General features: G+C 46.7%; 1 protein-coding gene across 1 annotated transcript in view; it reads left to right on the top strand.

Moving 5' to 3' along the window:
* The first annotated feature begins 1,411 nt into the window (after window positions 1–1,411).
* The window catches only part of WIPF3 (WAS/WASL interacting protein family member 3), a 60,079-nt gene continuing 42,915 nt past the window's right edge, over window positions 1,412–18,575 (top strand). Inside the window, exon 1 of the mRNA XM_036327737.1 lies at window positions 1,412–1,695. The gene's annotated coding sequence lies outside the window, so the exon portion shown is untranslated. The remainder of the gene's footprint in view (window positions 1,696–18,575) is intronic.

Genomic DNA, 18,575 nt, shown 5'->3' with positions numbered 1-18,575 from the left:
CTACTGAAACAGTGAACATCACACGCTCGTTGATGATAGCTTAAATCTGCATCTTCTCTCTCCAAGATCAAGGTTTTAAATACTATGTTATGTCATTTATTTAGAAGTATCAAAGATTTTGAAACTGCAAAATATTGTTCAGCAAATCCCTTGTCAGTGTCTCAAAGAACAGGTCTAAGAGGGCATCTCAGAGAATTCCTAGCTCCACCTCCAACTCCAACTCCCTCGATTTCCTAAACCTTGAAACCCTTTCTTCTACCGGTTCTTTTCTCTTAGCCTTCAACATGGTAGGGCCTCTACCTTCCTTGACTCTTTCTCCTCCCCTAGACATGATTCTACCTCTTTCTTTTCTTGGTCAGGGTTTTTGAAAAAAATAACGCACAAAGTGTGGTGCCCACCCCCTCAGCCCCTGTCCTTCCTTCAGCCCATGAGGCTGAGGCTTCTGCCAGGCCTCCTGCACTGACCTCGGGGACTTGGGGACCTCCCTGCAGCAGGACACTGTTGAGTAGCCATCTCTCTCCCTTGGGTCCTGCAGCCCCTCTCTCCAGGCTCCTCTCTCTCTCCTTCCTTCTCTCCCACCTCCGTCCTGGGTTGGCTCCTCTTCCCCTGTGTTCTCCAGGGGCCCCAGCCTTTCTCTCTCCTCACTCTGCGGGTGGGGAAGGTAGATAGATCTCCACCACTTTTGGTTTGCGGCACATGTTGGAACTGGAGAATTTTTGGAGGCAGCGTGATGGGATTAAGCTGTAAGAACTAGCCCCTTCCCACCGCGCTGCTGTTTAGCTAGCAGTGCCTGTTTCCAGGGGCTCACGAAGCCGGTTCGGAACCACCCCCGGAACCTGCAGGAGTCACCCCGGCCTGATGGTAAGTGATGGAATGCCTTGCCTCTCAACTGCTCCCCTTGGCAAGAAGGGGCGGTCCCTTCCCTGTGCAGAGACTTGCACTGGAGGCTCAAGTCTGAATTCTGAGGGGCAGCACCACCCCAGCCCGCTGCGGGCTTCTGGGGTACGGGGTGGGGGGCAGCCTTTACAGAGGGTGGGGCCACTGCCCTACACCGTCACATCCCTCTAAGTCGTATCTTTTTATTGTTGCTGTTGTGATACAATATCCGTATCATAAAATTTACTCTGCTAACTACACTAAAGTGTACAGTTCAGTGGCATTAAGAACTCTGCCAGGGCAAGAGGCGACCTTGTCCTCCGGTCCCACCTCTCAGGACACCGCCCGGAGCATAGGAAGGTACAAAATACTTAGTAAAAACCGGGGAGGGGAGTGTGCCCGCGGCGCTGGGCCTTGAGTCCCCGTCCCGCGCCCCCCCACATTCCCACCCCCACGGCTCAGACTCGGTCCCTGTCCCTCGGAGGCGTGCCCACCGGAGACCCCGCCCCCGCCCACCGGCGACCCCGCCCACCGCGCCCGAGCGTGGCAGGCGTCCCGGCGGCGGCTCCGGGGCAGGAGCCGGCGGAGCAGGTGGGGGCGGCGGCCCCGCCTCCGCGTCCCGGCAGCACCAGAGCCGGCGGCCGGAGGGCGCGCCGGGCGCACCGAGCGCAGCACCGAGAGCAGCGGGCCCAGCAGCGGCGGCGCCTGGAGCTGGGCGCTGCAGAGGGAGCCCGGAGCCCGGAGCCCGGAGCCTGGCGGCGGCGGGGGCAACAGCGGCGGGAACGGCGGCCGGAGCCCGGGTCCTGTCCGGCCCCCGCGGTAGGTGGCGGCCCCGCGCACGTCCGGGTCCGTGACTGAGGGTGGGGCGACCGGCTGTGGCGGCGGCCGCTCGGGCCGTCCCGAAGCGGAGCGACCCCGGGCGGGGACGGGGATGCGGCGCGCGTGCCCGCGTCCGGGGGACCGTCCCCCGGGCCGTCGTCGTCGGGGCGCCGCGCTGCACTGGACCCGCCGCCTCCTGCCCGCTGCCCGCTGCGCGCGACGCGGAGCCTCCCGCCCGGGTAACGGGATCGCGGAGGAAGGAGGTCACCGCGGGGTGGCCCGGTGACTTCGGCGACCCGGAGCTCCAGGGAGCGGCCCCGAGCGCCCCGGCCGCCCGGCCAGGCCCTCTCGGGAGCCCCCTTCCTCTCTTCCCAGTGTCACCCCCAGAACAAAAGGCTGGGGTCTCGCCGAGGCGGGGGCTGCCGCGGGAAGAGCTAGGGAACTGCAGGACTCCGGGTGGCCTTGGGGGTTCAGCAGCAGCCGCCCCAAGAAGGAAGTCGGGCTGCAGATGGGAAGTGACTGGCCCACGGTCACACAGGAGCGCAGGTCTCGGGACTCCCCTCCCAGGAATGGCCACGAATCGGCTTCCAAGTCCTTCGGAGGAGTCGGGGGAGGTGGCAGAGACTCCCCCAGCTCCCGCAATGCACTCCGCAGGCCTGTGGGGGCCGCAGGCCTGGGGGGCGCACTGCGGGTGTCGGGGGGTGCGGGAGCCAGCCCGGACCCCGTGGGCGGGCAGGCACCTGTCGCAGGAGCAGCGCCTTCTGGACGCGGCGCGCCAGCCGCGTGGGGTGCCTGCTGCGGGCACGGGGGCGGCCTGGGGACCGAGTGTGCGCTGCGCCCCAGAGAGAGGTCCTGCGCGGGGAGCGCTGTGCCCGCCCGGCTGGGAGGCCCCGGCCGCATCCTGGGCGCGATGCTTGGAAGGAAAGTTACTCTGTAGCAGGACGCTGAGCTCCCAGCCTTGTTCCAGATCGTTGGCTGCAAAAGGAGGGCCTCGTTCGACGTGACTTGTGTGATTTAGAAAGTCCGTGCCCTCGCCTCCTTGCCAGGATCCTTCGTCTCTTCAGAGGAAGGGTTGGAGGTACATTTCTTGGTCAGCAATAGCGGTTATCCCTGGGACACCAGCCTTCCTGGATTTTTTTTTTCTTTAACTTTAGGCAAAGCTAATCAAGGTGAGGTTAGAAGAGGGGTTGCCTTTAGGCCTGGTGACGACCTAGAGGGGAGCTTCAGGGGTGCTAGGAAAGTGTGCCCCTCCGCCGCTTAGGGGCATGCATATCGAAATGTATGGTTATTCCCTTGAGATTTGTGCACTTAAGTTTTACCTAAATAAAAAAGTAAATAAAATTTTAATGCAGCTTTCCAGTCAATGCATTTTAGAGAGACATTTAAAAACCACAGAATCCAAATCGGGGGAAAATAAAAGGACAGGGGAGCAAAAGGAATTTGGGGAATTACAGGAAAGGAAATATACACTGCAGGGGGCTTTCCCAAACGCCTTAACGGGCATCCCCTCATATCACACATTATTGCTGTGCCTTTTTAAGGATGAGAAAATAAAAGGTCATACGGTGAAATGCCTTACTCAGAGAACCAGAGGTAAGAACCTGGGTCCACAGACTTCATATTCTTTTGTTGTTGTTGTTCGTCCTCACCCGAGGATATTTTTCCATTGATATTTATGGAGAGTATAAGAGAGAGGGAAGGAGAGAGAGATCTATGTGAGAGAAACACATCAATTGGTTGCCTCCTGCAGGAGCCCCCCACCAGGGCCGGAGCAGGGGAGGCGCCTGTAACCAAGTACGTGCCCCTGACCTGAATCAAAACCGAGACCCTTTGGTTCGCAGGCCCACGCTCTCTCCACTGAGCCAAACTGGCTAGGGCCACAGACTTAAATTCTATACATGCAGCCATGAACAGGCTACTTGGGCCACCTGAGTCCGGGCACAGCTGGCTGAGTGACAGCTGAGTGACGGAGACTCGGGGCTGGCTCCCTGCCATGCCCCCCTTTTGTTCCTTTCCAGGAGTCTCCGTTGTTTTCATAGAATTGCAAGTGTGAGATGGTGTCACACAGACCGGAGTTAGGCAGCAGCAGAAGGGATGGAGGCAGTGTGTCTAAGAACATACAGTTTTAGGAGCAGGGGAAAGCCAGCTGGCCCAGCTGGCAACATTCTTCTTAGGAGATGTATTGTTCAGAAACCATATAGTACAGGTTGTGATTTTGCAGTCACACTCACACACACACACACACACACACACACACACAGAGAGAGAGAGAGAGAGGAAGAAGGGGGGGAGAGAATACATAATATAATCTAGAAAAGGTCTGAGAAACCAAAATGTAATTAACTCTAGAAGAGAGCATATAGAGTTTTCACCAGGGTGGATCAGTCAACTTTCTTACAGTCTAGAACAGCGGTTCTCAACCTGTGGGTTGTAACCCCTTTGGGGGTCGAATGACCCTTTCACAGGGGTCGCCTAAGACCATCGGAAAACACATATATAATTACATATTGTTTTTGTGATTAATCACTATGCTTTAATTATGTTCAATTTGTAACAATGAAATTGGGGGTCACCACAACATGAGGAACTGTATTAAAGGGTCGCGGCATTAGGAAGGTTGAGAACCACTGGTCTAGAATTTATAACGATATGTTCATCAACGCTTAAGTTAAAATAAAAAAACACAGAGAACTACAAAAGTGACTTGGCAGAAGGAAGGAAATTTGTTTTCTAGCAAACATGATTATGAATACCCATGAAATTTGGTGCGGAAATATTTGAAACTTTAGGGTTCCGTAACATGATACCTAGAGGGGAATGTAGAGGAATGTGTCCTAATATGTGGTCTTGTGGTGATCTACTTCTGCCTGCAATTCAGAGCCTAGGGAAGTAGGGACGTGTCTGTTTTACCAGCCAGTTTCTCCCTGCAGAGTTGGATGTTTGGAATGATAATGTCTGGTTTGAAGAACCTGGATGAAGTGGGGCAGCTGAAGAGGTCTCTCTGGGTGAATGGGCTCAGCCGAGTGCCATCAGGCGTGATGATGCATCACCAAGTTATCTTTAGGCGAGTTTTGCCTTGTCACAGTAGCATTCCTGCCATCTGGCTGCTGGAATATTTAGCAAGGAACCGTGATGTTTGACTGACTTTGCTGATGGCATGACAAAACAAACTCGGAGAGGGAACTCTTCAGTCTGAGCTAGGGTTGGTGAGGCAATGATTAATTCCTTTTGATTCAGCCACTGCACAAAACCAAAGAGGCGTGGGGTTCCCAGCTGATGCAGAGCAGGTGTCGCACATGTTTTCTCTGTGGCTTCAGCCAGTTTGCAATTCTAGTCGGGTCTTTCCTTAGACCTGTTCAAGCGGGAACGTGACCCCTTATGCAGCCGGGGACTCGTACCGTGCGCTACAGGGTGGACGTGCCAAAGAGATACCGTGAAACGGAGCCGATGTGGCAGAAGCGCCCCATGAGAGTCATGGGGGCCAGGCTCTGGGGAGAAAGGTTTTCAAGTGCATCTTGAAGGAATATTCATTCTGTGTGGGGGCTGTATTCCAGCAAGACGCTGGTTCTGAGAAGGTGGCATCCAGAAATGCGTGCCAGGCCCGTCTGTGGACTGTAAGTCAGCTCCTGGGAGGAGGTAGGAAGAGGCAGGAGCCAGCCTCGGCTCTTGAGCTTCTGAGGACATGAGTGCACGTGTGTGTCTGAGCAAGGTGCCCAGGCTGCCATCCACTGTGCCTTAAGAGGAAAGGCTCACACGTACTGAACCCTTCGTGCGATGGGCCAGGCTAAGAGCTTTATATGTATGAAATCATCAGACAGCCCTAAAAGGGAATTGATTCTTATTCCCATTATCAGTTGTGACGGAGAGTCTAAGGGTCACTCAGGATGATCATGTCACACCCTGTCTGACCTGCCATCAGCCCACTCATAGCCCCCATGTGCCCTTTACCTGCCTGACTTGTCCTAATTGCACCTGAGCTCCTGGAGGGCAGGTTCTGGGTCCACCTCACCTCTGTTCCCAGCACCTGCACCAGGCCTGGCCTTGATGGGGACTGACTGAGTGAGTGAGTGAAGGAAGGAATATCTTTATGATCCAAGATAAAATCCAACTACTTTTTTGTTGTTTGTCCTTTTGACTTTTACTGTCTCATTGCCTTTTATTGATATAGATCATCAGGGATCATTGTATGGACAAGATGTATCATAGATACCTCCTTATAAAAGAAAAATGCTGCCAAAACCGGTTTGGCTCAGTGGATAGGGCGTCGGCCTGCGGACTGAAAGGTCCCAGGTTCGATTCCGGTCAAGGGCATGTACCTGGGTTGCGGGCACATCCCCAGTGGGTAGTGTGCAGGAGGCAGCTGATCGATGTTTCTCTCTCATCGTGTTTCTAACTCTCTATCTCTCTCCCTTCCTCTCTGTAAAAAATCAATAAAATATATTTTTTAAAAAAAAAGAAAAGAAAAATGCTAAGCTTAGCCTATAAAATCAGAAGGCCTCTGCTTCTTTTAGAAATTAAATATTATTATTTCTTCTTTTGTATGACTCACATAATTCAGACTCCCTGGGTTTGAATCTTGCTTCCATCACTTATTTGTTGTATGATTGTGAGCAAATCACTTAACTGCTCTGTGACTCAGTTTTCCCATTTGTAAAATTGGCATCATCATGATAGTACTTATCTCATACTTAGGGCAAGTAAATTAAGATAAATTCAGTACTACGACAGTGCCTCATTCATAGCAATGCTCAATAAGTTAGTGATTACTTTTTATTATTACCTGATACTTTTAAAAATTGCTTGTCTTAAAGTGGTCCATAAAGCATTTGAGAAGCTTATAAAAATAGGTAGTAAACAACACAAAATTCATAGATAAGAGAACACATGGACTAGAAAATGAGATAAAATCAGAGCTATTTTAGAGAACAAGAATATTTCCTAAGGTGTAGGTACTTTCTAGAAATGAGTTTACTGGAAGGTCTAATGTAGTTTCTGGAGATGGGATTAAAAATTTTGTCAGAGCTTCCCAGGAGGCAAAACAAAGAGAAAACCACAAATAGTTGTTACCTGACCCACAGTGACCAGGAGATAAAAACAGATCAGTTACCCAGCTTTTCCTGATCCTGAAAACTGGAATACCTTTCTCCTGAGGGATCTTCAAAACAGTCACTGTTGCCATAGGGATCTCAGTCTTCAACACGGTCCCTGCCAAGAAGACAATGGGAGCTTTGTGGAAGGAGGCAACAATGAGGCTTTCCTAGAATGTCATTGACTGTAGTTCCGGAGACATAATCCCAGAGCCCAGCCCAGTGAAAGCTGTCTGCGAAGGGCCCCAAGTCTGTGGCTCAAGGTCGTGCGATTTCCTGTTTGTGTCCCTGGGAGCGTAGAAAGACTCTTTCTCCAAAGGTTATCATTCTTGGGAGAGTCAGGTGAACAAGTCCATTTGAAGAACATGTGTTCTGGCTGCAGCCATTTACGGGAGCCAAGTCAGTTTACCTGGTCCAAAGTGCAAAGGGTGTCATCACCCGAATATGCTCAGTAGCCGGTGAGTGTGTGTGGGTGAGTTTTCTTAGGAGTGGTGGTCCCCTGATCCCCCTTCAGCTGCAGTTTTGTCACAGTTTGGGAAAAGATTCCAGTGCTCTCTCCTATCTCTTCAGCCCCTTATTGCTTTCAGTAATTCTTTGTAGTGAGAATAAATATTTTATTTTTAAACTTTTTTTAAGCAACTGAAATAATTGTCATTTTTAGTATCTACGTACTAAAAATGTGGATATGTTGTATGTATCCAACATATATACTGTATCAGGATTGAATTCAGTGACCAAAAAAAATAAATAAAAATACATCAGGATCTGGCTAAAACAGGTACAAGTCGATTTGTTTTGTGGAATGGCCTTCCAAGAAAGGCAGTCCAGGCCGAGGCAGGAGGCAGGAGCTAAACAGTGCCGTCAGAGAGTCAGGCTCTTTCCATCACCTTGGCCTGCAGGACCTCATCCTCAACCTGGTTGCCTCCTGGCCACACATGGCTGCTGCATCTCTGTGCTTACATCCGTGCACAGGCAGGACGCAGAGGAAAGTGTCAACAGCCAAAGAGTGAGGGCCCTTCTATTAGGGAGGTTTGCTGTTTTACTCAGCAGGTAAAGCCCTCCCACCTACCTCTTAGGGACTTCCACCTGCATCTCGTTGGCCAGAGTGATGTCACAGGGTTACCCTACATGCATGACAGTCTGAGAGATCACATATTTTTGGCTGAGCAAACTGCAACTGCCACTCCAGCCCCCTCTCAAATTTTAGGGCTTCTGCTATGAGGAAGAAGAGGGTATGGTTGTTGAGGAGCAATCAGCAGTATCAGACACCCGACTGACTTCCTTCGAAAGTACAGGTGACTCCGTAATTTAAAATGAATTTAAAAATGTCATACTTTCCTAGCTCTTCATACAGTGAGCATTAGAAAATGAGACACACCCAACTGCCTTATGTCAAGATACCTAAATCGCTATCACCAGCCCTGCTTTCTTGAATTTCAGCTCTAAATTTCCACTTGTCCAAAGTACTTCATATGCTTCAAATTAAACTCACTGTTCCCTGCCGATCCCCCTTGCCCCCACACTCACTCCTGTCTTCTCCATTTATCACTCCTTTGGGCACCTCCTCCCCCCCATCCCAGCATCCAAACGAATATCCCCCTTGGCACAATCCATTGCCTACTCTAATTCAAATAAATATCCATCTTCCATCCTACCTATTTGTTGCTTATTCTCCCCATAATTTATTTTCCACACATGGCCCCTGCAGTGCTGCTTTTAAAAACAGGAATATCTAAAATAAAATTAGTAAATAAAATAGGAATATCTAACATCTTTCCTTTTTTAAAAAAAGTCTACAAAATAAAGCTCGAACTCCTTGGCAACCTGGCCCTGTGAGTGCATGCTGCCGTCACTGGTTGCCGCACATGCGCACACAGCAGAGCTCTGCTCATACCCTTCCCACTCCCTTCAGTCATGGAGGGCCTGGCTCAGAGGTCTTCTATGCTTGTTGCTTGTCCATAACCTACGGAAGCAATTAAGTAGATTTTAATGCATGTTTCCAAAGCATTTGATATTTCTATTAATATATTTTTGTCCTGGATTCTGTTTTGCCTGATGTTAATCTGCTGTGCCTGTTTTTTAAAAATAATAGCCTTACTGAGGTAAAATTCACATACCCTAAGATTCACTCTTTTAAAATATACAATATCGTGGTTTTTAGGATATTCCGAGCCACATACCTACACCATCATTTAATTCCAGAACATTTTCATCACCCCAAAAAGAAATCCATTAGCAATCACTTCCCATCCCCCCTCAGCCCTGACAACCCTCATCTACCTTTTATTTCTATGGACTCACCTATTCTGGACATTTTATATAAATGGAATTGTATAGCATGTGGCCTTTTGTGACTGGCTTTTTCACTTAGCCCAATATTTGGGGGGATTATCCATGGGATAGCAGGTATCAGTACTCCATTCCTCTTTATTGCTGAGTGATATTTCGTTGCATGGTCACACTGCAGTTTGTTTATCTGCTCATAAGTTGATGGGCATTTGGGTTGTTTCTAGATTTGGGCTTTTATGAAAACATGCTACTGTAAACACTCATGTCTAAGTTTTTGTGTGAGCATATGTTTTCATTTCTCGGAGTGGAATTGCTGGGTCCAGTGATAACTGTTTAACTTTTCAAGGAACTCCCAGACGTTCCCCAAGTGGCTGGGCCATTTGCATTTCACCAGCAATGTATGAGGTTCCACACCAGTGCTCAGTGCCTGCCATGTTTCTCTTCTTCTACTTGCAGAATCTTAAGCATCCTTTTGTTTTAGCTGTGTTTCTTAGAAAGAAGATATAAAGCTGATTTTAAAAAGCAGTTTGAGCATCTTTGTCTTTTAGCAAGGGAATTTAATCATTGGAACTGATTTTGTCCTTTTGTGTACCATATTGCTTTATTGTTACTTCTTTTTTTTCCTGCCTTTTCCTAGAATAGTGCCTGGCGCTTAGTAACAATTAGATTATGGATTATCTAACTGTGAATAGGAGCCATGTGTCTGTAGATTTATGTATTCATCAAATATATATGATTCCGGCAATTCATGTTTATGGTGTCACTGAGGGGCTAGCACAGTGTCTAACATAGAGAAGCAGCTCAGTAAACATCTGCTTCATTGCATTGACTCTGCGGAGTCTGATGTGCTTGTCAGAGGCTGGGTGGAGTAGTGGAAAGTGCACAGACTTGAAGTCAGCTCACTTAGGTTGGGTACCGTTTTGTGATGTCCTGACTTGATCTTGGGTGGATCACTTTACATCTTTGAGCCTTTGTTTCTTCATCTGTAAATGGGGATAATAACATCTATTGTGCAGAGTTGTGTTTGGGGATGAAAAATAATTCTGTAAATAACAATCAGAGTTCCTATACCGGTGATTCACTTAGTCCATGCGATCTATTGATTTGTTAGTGGACCTGTTTAACATAGCTCTCCCCATGTATGTCAGTGTTAAGACATCAATTATGTTTGCCCAGGGAATAAACTTATAGTAAAAATAAATGTCACTGGCCCCTTTGCTATGTGTCTGACATAAATGATCACTGCCCTAATAGCAGGGGACATTTTTTTCCTTATATGGAAGAACTGCCTGTTAATGACAGAAATAGATTTTAAACCTCGAGCATCCCTTAAAGCCATTGTTTATTCCAACACCCTTTTAAATTTTTGAATAAAATATTTTTTATCATGCTGCTCTCCAGAAAATCAGAGGAAAAATAAAGCAGCTTCAGACATAGGTAAGTTAGGAGAAGAAAGTGAAACAAACAAAAGAAATAGGTAAGATAGCTGCTTAAAACAAGTGGACAAACATTTTTCCTAAATTTAAAATGAATTTTTTCACATTCTAACAGTTTCTGCAGGACCTTTTTTTTTTTTTCACCCAAATGTGTATCGCCTGAGGTTTTAGAAATTCACCTGCAGGCTTCTCGATGGAGGCTACAGGGGGTCTGAGTTCAGGCCTGTGGTTGTCTTCTTGCACTCCTGGATGCTCAGTGAGTTTGAAGTGAGCCATACAAAAGCGTAGTCATGTTGATATTTTCTGTATCAATTATATTTGCCTGAAAAGGATAGGTCAGGATCCCTGTCCGTAAGATCTAGGGGTGCAGTAGTCTGCGGCTGTTGAAAGAAAGTCACCAATTATTTCAGACCCACGCACCCCCTCACTGTGCTCGCCTGTGTTCTCGCATTTAATGAATGACAAGGATCAATTACCACTGGAGCCAACTCACAAATGATTCATGCCTAATGGGCAATCGTGTCTTAAACCTGTTCGTCGCTGTGCGTTACCCATGTATTAACCGAAGAGTTAAACCAGACAAGTTATGGACTGGTTTGAGAGAATTCTTTTATTCTGTTCCCGGCTATTTTCTGAGCACACGTGGTCAGTCATCTCTGACAGGTGTGGGTGGCTCCAGGGGTGATTTCAGCTGCCCTGGGGCAAAGGGAGGATGGATCTGTGCAGGGCCAGCTCAGCAAGGCCCAGGGTCCGCCTTCAGTACCGTTCTTTATGGATCCAGCAGCTGATCACTGGACCTGATGGTCAAGACAAATTTATGTTTTTCTTTCTTTATCTGTATTTACCTTTTAGATGTAGAGATGTCTCAATCAGGTAGTGCAAAGAAAGCATTTTTAAAAAACACTTCACAATAATCCCAAGAAGGTAATCCAGAACTTTTATTTTATAAATTCTCTTTTCAGATAGGTAGTCATGCAAGTGAAACATACTTCCAAAAGTGTCAGAAGAATATATGGTGTAAAGCAAGCCCTTCTCACCCCAAATTCTCAGACCGTGTTGTACATTCTTCCAGGGATATTTCATGCACATGTATGTGTATACCTATAAATACATCTACATATTTTTACGTATACATGTATCACATAAATAAAGGCATACTCATTCAATGAAGACATGTTCTGCTGCCTGCTTTTTTCACTTAATATAACCTAGAGGTCATTCCATATTGGTATCATAGGACTACATGTTCTTTGTAACAGCTACCTGGCATGCCATTAAAAGTCATGAACTGTAATTTCATAACTACTTCCCAGTCAATGGGTATATCATTTATTTCCAGCCCTTTGCTATTAAAAAAAAAATGCTGCAATGAATGTCAACATTCACATTATTTCTCACAAGCGTATCAGTAAGATAAATTCCTAGAATTAAAATGCGTATTTTCAATTTTTGATACATTGGCACATTGCCCTTTACAGAAAATAATGTTAATTCATGTTTCCACAGGTAACTATGAGAGTCTTGTCCCCTGCATGCTCTCCAACACACCTTTATCAAACTTTTGATGTTGGCCAGTCTGAGTGAAAACTGGTATCTTGGATTGGTTCTGACCTCATGAGTTAGGTCGAGCCTCTCTCCAGTGTGTTGAAATACCCCTGGTATTCCTTCATCTGTGAACTGTTTGGCCCATTGTTCATTTTTCTGTCAAGTTATTGATGTGTATTATGGTTTTATAGAAACACCTTATACAAGAAATAAAGGAAAATGGCCATTTTACAGCAATTTTTATTTTACTGTAATTTTCTCCCAGTTTGTGAAATGACTTTTTTGTGTTAATGTCATTTTCCTCCAATTTGTGGTATGGCTTTGGCTCTGTTTATTGTGGTTTTATGTCTGTCTGTATGTGCTTAGTTTTGCAGAAACCTGTTCTTTTCTAGTGTTTAGAAAGGCTTTCTGACTTTGAGAACTTTTCTTAAAGTCTCCTGTATTTTGTCCTAGTGTGCACTGGACACTTTGAGACCCCAACATCCACAATCTATTCCCACACTGATAATAAGGCCTACAGTTGAACAGGAATTTCTCCTGGACTTCTCTTCCCTTCTTACTTTAGCTTGTAATATTACTCTTTAACAATCATTGACATGATTATTTTGTCTGTAGACTCACATAGAACTTACATCATGTTCTGGTGCCGAGGTATGTCTGCATCTTTTGCTTCAGTCGTTGGCCTGATCCCTGATATATATATATATAGATAGATAGTTATCTCTCTCTATAGATAGATAGATAGATAGATAGATAGATAGATAGATAGATGATAGATAGATATATCTCTATATATCTATATATATATCTATATATCTTCTATTTATTCCCCAAAGCACACTGAGGCAATGGTATTTGGCATTACCTTTGGCCTTGGCAATACCAAGATATCTAAGACAATATCCCTATCTTTGAATCTTTGAGTAGCCTAGAGTTGAGTGAAGGGAGACACACAGGCATGTGAAAAGAAAATTGCCAGAGTGCCAAGTGCCACACAGAATAAAATTGTGGACAGGATACCAGAGGAGCAGTTAGTTGTGCCCAAGGCAGAAGGAACTCTGTGCAGAGAAGCTGGCATCTGTGCATGTTTTAAAGGATTGGGAGGAATTTTCCAGGCGGTGAAGGCCAGCACACTCAGCCTGAATGGCACTGACAAAGGCACAGAGATATAAAGAAAAGGTATGTAAGGAAATGGCGCAGGTGTGGTGTGGGCAGAGGATAGGATGCATGCAGCAGGGTGGAGGATAAGGTTAGAACCTGACTCCATAAAGAGCCTTGAAAGGAGTACATGTTAAAATTAGAGATGCCATTTTTTAGAAGCGTAGCTGTTATGTAAAATGAAGCTTACTTATGAATGTGTAATTAATATCATGTATTTTTAATAAGCCTCGTTCTTATTTTAGCTAATACATAGGCAGCAAAAATATTAACAATAAATGTCAGGAAAGCAATATTTTCTCCTTCCTCCTTTGGGACTCACATGATTTTTAGGGCACTTAGCCATAGTATAAATACTTGAGTTAATGATAAATATTATCAATATCTCCAATTTTCCCTTCACCAAATACTGTTCAAATATTATAATGAATTCGATGAATAATCTGGGAGCAAATTTGCATTTCAATAAGAATTTCATTTTAAGAAGCAATTTATGAGTTCATTGTAGGTGTGACTTACTAGGTTTCATACTAGAGTGTGGTTAAAGTTTGTCTTCCTTTCAGAACTCACATAGACAATCCTTTAGGCATTTCAGCAGATGATTAACTTTAATATCTGGTTAGAGCTGAGCAGATCCCGCCTTAGGAGCTATTGTCGGGGCTGGTGTTTCTCAGGTGTCAGAAGTTCTTCCGTCCCCAGGCGAGAGGTGAGTGGGCACCCCGCTGGGTTTCCCTTTCACTCTTGTGTGTCAATTCCAAGCAAGCACAGTGTGCCACGTCCTGGGTCCAGTCTGCTGAAATTGAGTCCACGAACAGGTCTTCTCAGGAAAGGATGTAATTCCTGACTGTGTGGGGCAGAGTTTCATCACCCTAGTGTTCTAGAACAGGTCGTTTCAAACTTTGTGGGACAAAAAAATCACTTGATAAGATACCCCCAAAGATTCTGATTTGTGGGACATTTGGGGACCCCTGAGGATGTCTGATTGTGGGACATTTGGGGACTCCTGAGGCTGTGGCAGATGTGGTCACATTCTTAGCCTCTGATGACAGTGCATACATCACGGGGGGCCTTTTCATGCAACTGCCTCAAGGGCCCTGGACTGTGCTCACTCCCCACCACTCTGCCGGCCTCCTGCTGATGAGGACTCGGAGCCTCAGGCTCCAAAAGGGGTGGCATGTGTGGGTCATGTGGGTCAGGAATGCTGAATGTGGGAGGCAGGGGTGCTGGTGACCCTAATAAATTCCAAGTCCTCTTCTCTGCCAAAAAATGATTCTGATTCTGGGGTGGAGACTGTGCCTTTCTTACGTACTTCCACATTCTAGAGCTACTCACTGTGGTCCGCAGACCAGCAGTGTTCCCCTCACTTGGGAGCTTGTCAGAAATGCAGAATCTCGGGCCCCACCTCAGACCCAGTGAATCGGAATCTACATATGAATGCCAGCTCCCCCACGGATTCACTGTCTGACTTAGGGTATCTTTCTTAACCTCTCTGTGCCTCGGTTTTCCCATCTGAAGAATGGGGGTAATAGTATCTATCCGGTTGGAGTGTTTGGGGGCTTAAATAGGTTAATATATGAAAAGCTCTAGCAACAGTGCCTGACACATACGAAGGGCTGTGTCCGCGCTAGCTCATGTTCCTATTAGCTAGAACACAAACACCAAGGATTTTTTATGCTGGGCTTTGTACTAGTATTTCCCCCTGCCCTGTCCCCTGCTTATCTGCTTACTCGGGCCAACACGCCCCCACCACCCCAAAAGGCAAAATATTTCCAGGACTTTGTACCATTGAGGACAATGAGAACAGCACTTCCACGTAGCGTGTATAAGACAGTCTTAACTGGGAGAGGTGGTGCCTGGAGCACGAGATCTTATAGGCGGGAAGTCCCAGGACAAGGGCTGGGCCCAAAGAATTCCATCCTGGAATGATGAGGAAGTGGCCACAGAAAGTGGCCACTCATAAGTCATTGTCATCATCACCTGTAGAGAAGGTGTTTTGTTTTTAAAAATATTCTTTATTATTTTGCTGAAAGCTTTGGCAGCTTTGCCACATGTTTTGTGAGAACCTTTATATTGGTGCCTTGTATGCGCGTGGGCTCACGGGGTCTGATTTTCTGGCTGCAGGGCCCCTTTGATAAATAAATGACTGATGTAGCTTGGCAGGACCCAGCTGAGACCACACCGTGTGAAACGGGCTGCCTCCTGGGGCGCGTCCACCTTGACCAGTGCCGAGGTGAGAAGTCTCTGTTCTCTTCCCTGACTTCATAGCCAAGACACAAGAGACGCAGTGGAGCCGTGTCAACACATGGAAGTTAGGAGTGCGTGGAGAACCTTACGTTCAGATCCCCACTGAAATGTACTGTTAGAACCAGCAAAAGCTGCTTCTGTCACATAGAGGCAGTAACCCTTCGTGCTTACATATTTTTAAATAGGCCCGTGTTCTATTTGTGAGCAGCTGTAATCCGACAAACCACTCTTGCGGGGGAAAGTGAGTGTGAGAAGAGCAACTGGTATGTGAAAGTGCTCACCGTGAGTTATTCTTTCTCTGCAGTTACTCACAGACTGCAGTGGTGGGCATGGAGTAGGCGGTGGTGGGAGGATGATAAATACAGCTTCCAGTGACGTCTGCCGAGTGTCAGGACCTGTATTCTGTTCTTCTTATATACGGTCTTCACTTTAATTCTGATAACAAACTAAGAATCGAGCATTATAGCTATTTTGCAAATAAAATAAAAAACGAGGCCTGCTGAGTTCGGTGACTTGGCCCCAGCTGTGCAGCTGGGAAAGGCAGAGGCAGAGGCAGAAGCAGAAGGCCGGTCTGTATGACACGAAGACCAGCCGGTCCCCTGTATTCGGGGTCTCACATGGGGGTGCTGTTCATTCTCTTCCCCCGCCTCCCTCTAACGGTGCAAGAATGTTGAACCTGCGTCTCCACGCTGTTCTCCAGTGTTATTTCATGCATTGGGAGAAAATAGAAAAGCTTTTGAGAATCTGGCGTTTTTATGCTAGGCACTTTTTCATGCATTATGGAGAAAAATAGCATTTTTCCAATGTGTCGGGAGAGCACAGGGCATCGGAGAGCGCCTGGGTGCAGCCTGCGACTTCCTGGCACTCTGCATGCTTCCAGACTGTTAGGTTTGAACAAACTCTTCCCTCCCTAATTGCTTAATTACTATCCCTGTCAGGAAAGGGCCTTCGCAGCCATCAAGTGCCGCATATAAAAATACTCTTTCATCTCAGCGTTTGAAAAATCACTCCTGTGATTTCAGCAAGAGGGAAGCCCAGTGGTACCTAACCATTCTCAGATTTCTGAGGATAAACGAGGTGGGCAGCAAGGGTGCTTAGCTTAGGGGACGTGAGTGACAGAATTACACTCACCTGGATGAGGTCCCTGTCGCTGGAGGGTCTCAAAACGATTTTTAAATCTTTGCAAAATGGAAGCAGAGAAGTAAGATGGCCTGAATGATACCAAGTGAGTAAAGCAAGAAATGAGGTTTGGGAATCTGAAAGGCTAGGGCTTTAACTCAGCTCGGGCGCGCTTTCTGAAAGTTGGTAGAAACTGCCTGCATCGCGTGGTCTCTCCTATGGAAATGCCGGCGTCTACCAGGGAGTTGCTGAGAGGATTAACCAGAACAGTGGATTATTAGCACCTGATCCAGTGCTGAGCACACGGAGGGGGTTCAAGAATTACACAGTCGATGTCATTGTTCACGGACTCCATAGTTTGCTCATCGCCCACTCGCTGAACTGTACTTGTCGCCTCAAAGTCGGTACTCACAGGCGCCTTCACGGTCAGTGGGAGACGTGTGCAAAGTGGGGGAAGCTCGCGTGCCCCGGTGCAGACATGGCAGCTGAGGTCCCACACGGTGACCCCCGCCTCCTTGTTGCGGCTCCCATGCTGTAAACTAGTGTCTTTTACACATTCTGTTCAGTGCCACGCTGTTCAGATGTGGGTGCTTATTGGTGGTGGTTGCACTGTTTTAAATGGCCCTCCAAGCGTAATGTCCAGGTTCCGTCCAGTGTTCTTGAGTGGCGGGAGGCTGCGGTTTGCCTGATGGAGACAATGTGTGTGAGAGGTAAGCTTCATTCCATCATGAGGGACAGTGCTGTTGGCATGAATGTTCATGTAACAACAGCATATACCTATCTATAAGGTCTCTGGAAGCAGGAACAGACATGAAATAAGATTATAATTTAATGCGGTAACAAAAATCTTGTGTTTGTCCACAGGAACCTAACCCTGTGTACCTCCTAGGAGCAATGGTTCAGGATTTGTTAACTCAGCGATCATGACAACTTTATAAAAACATACCTCCCGCAATTGATGAGAATTCGCTGTAACCCATTTAGTTCCTGTGTTAGGCAGGTTAAAAATGAGTGGCTATAACAAATTAAACTGTAGCTTAACACAAAAGTTTATTTTTTAGGTATTTAAAGTCTAATCCGGTGTTTAAAAGTTAGTCAGGAGCCCAGATTCTTGACATCTTTTGGATGGGGAAAGAGAGAGTTGTAGGTAGGTCTTTATGGACCAGCTTCCAGGTGGAGCACGTCACTCTGCCTTCTTTCTCTTGGCCAGAGGTCAGTCACATGGTCACAATTAACTGCAAAGGAGGCTGGGAAATAGTACCTAGCTGAGTGCTCCGGGGTTCCGTGAACAGCTCAGCCACAGTTCTCCTAAGGTTACTACCTATGGCCATTTTTCCTTAGATAAATGGCGAAACCCGTAGGTAAGAAACATTTACCTTTTCAAAGTTCCTCTTTTAATCTCTTTCCAGTTCATCACCGGGGGAAGCAAGTCTTTGTCTTCTCATCTGTCTTGGATAAAAGATGGAATCCTCACATAATGAGACTCTCTGCATATTTTCTCTTGTTCTATTAATACTTCAGCCAACCTTTCAATACCCACTATACATTGTTGGCTGCCGTTCTTTTTGGCACTGAATAAAGGATCACATAAAGAATGCGCCCAGTGCCTTCTATGAAAGAAAGGGTTAAAATACAAATAACTGATCATTTATTTTTGTTCCAACTAAATTGCGGACTCAACATCCAACTTGCTTCAGTGTTCAGCCAGTAAAATGCAGGCTTGGTCTGACCCTGCGTTACTGAGTGTATTAGGTTGTATACTAAACACATCACCGACGCCACCAGGAAGAAGTACCTGCTACCCTCTGGGATCTCTGCCCAAGTTCACTGTAGTTTCATGTTGGGGACTCTGATGAGTATTGTTTTTCCGGTCTTTCTGTCCTGGTGTTACTGTCGAGGGAAGAGGCAGTGGCACAGTAATTATCTGGCTTTAGTAATTTTGAGGGGGACACTTCCTAAGAAAACTTTGGTCACCCACAATGATCAGCTCATGCACATCTTT

The sequence above is a fragment of the Myotis myotis genome, unplaced genomic scaffold, assembly GCF_014108235.1.
Source record: "Myotis myotis isolate mMyoMyo1 unplaced genomic scaffold, mMyoMyo1.p scaffold_m19_p_11, whole genome shotgun sequence".
NCBI classification, from domain to species: Eukaryota; Metazoa; Chordata; class Mammalia; order Chiroptera; family Vespertilionidae; genus Myotis; species Myotis myotis.
This window is presented reverse-complemented; position numbering and strand designations above follow the sequence as displayed.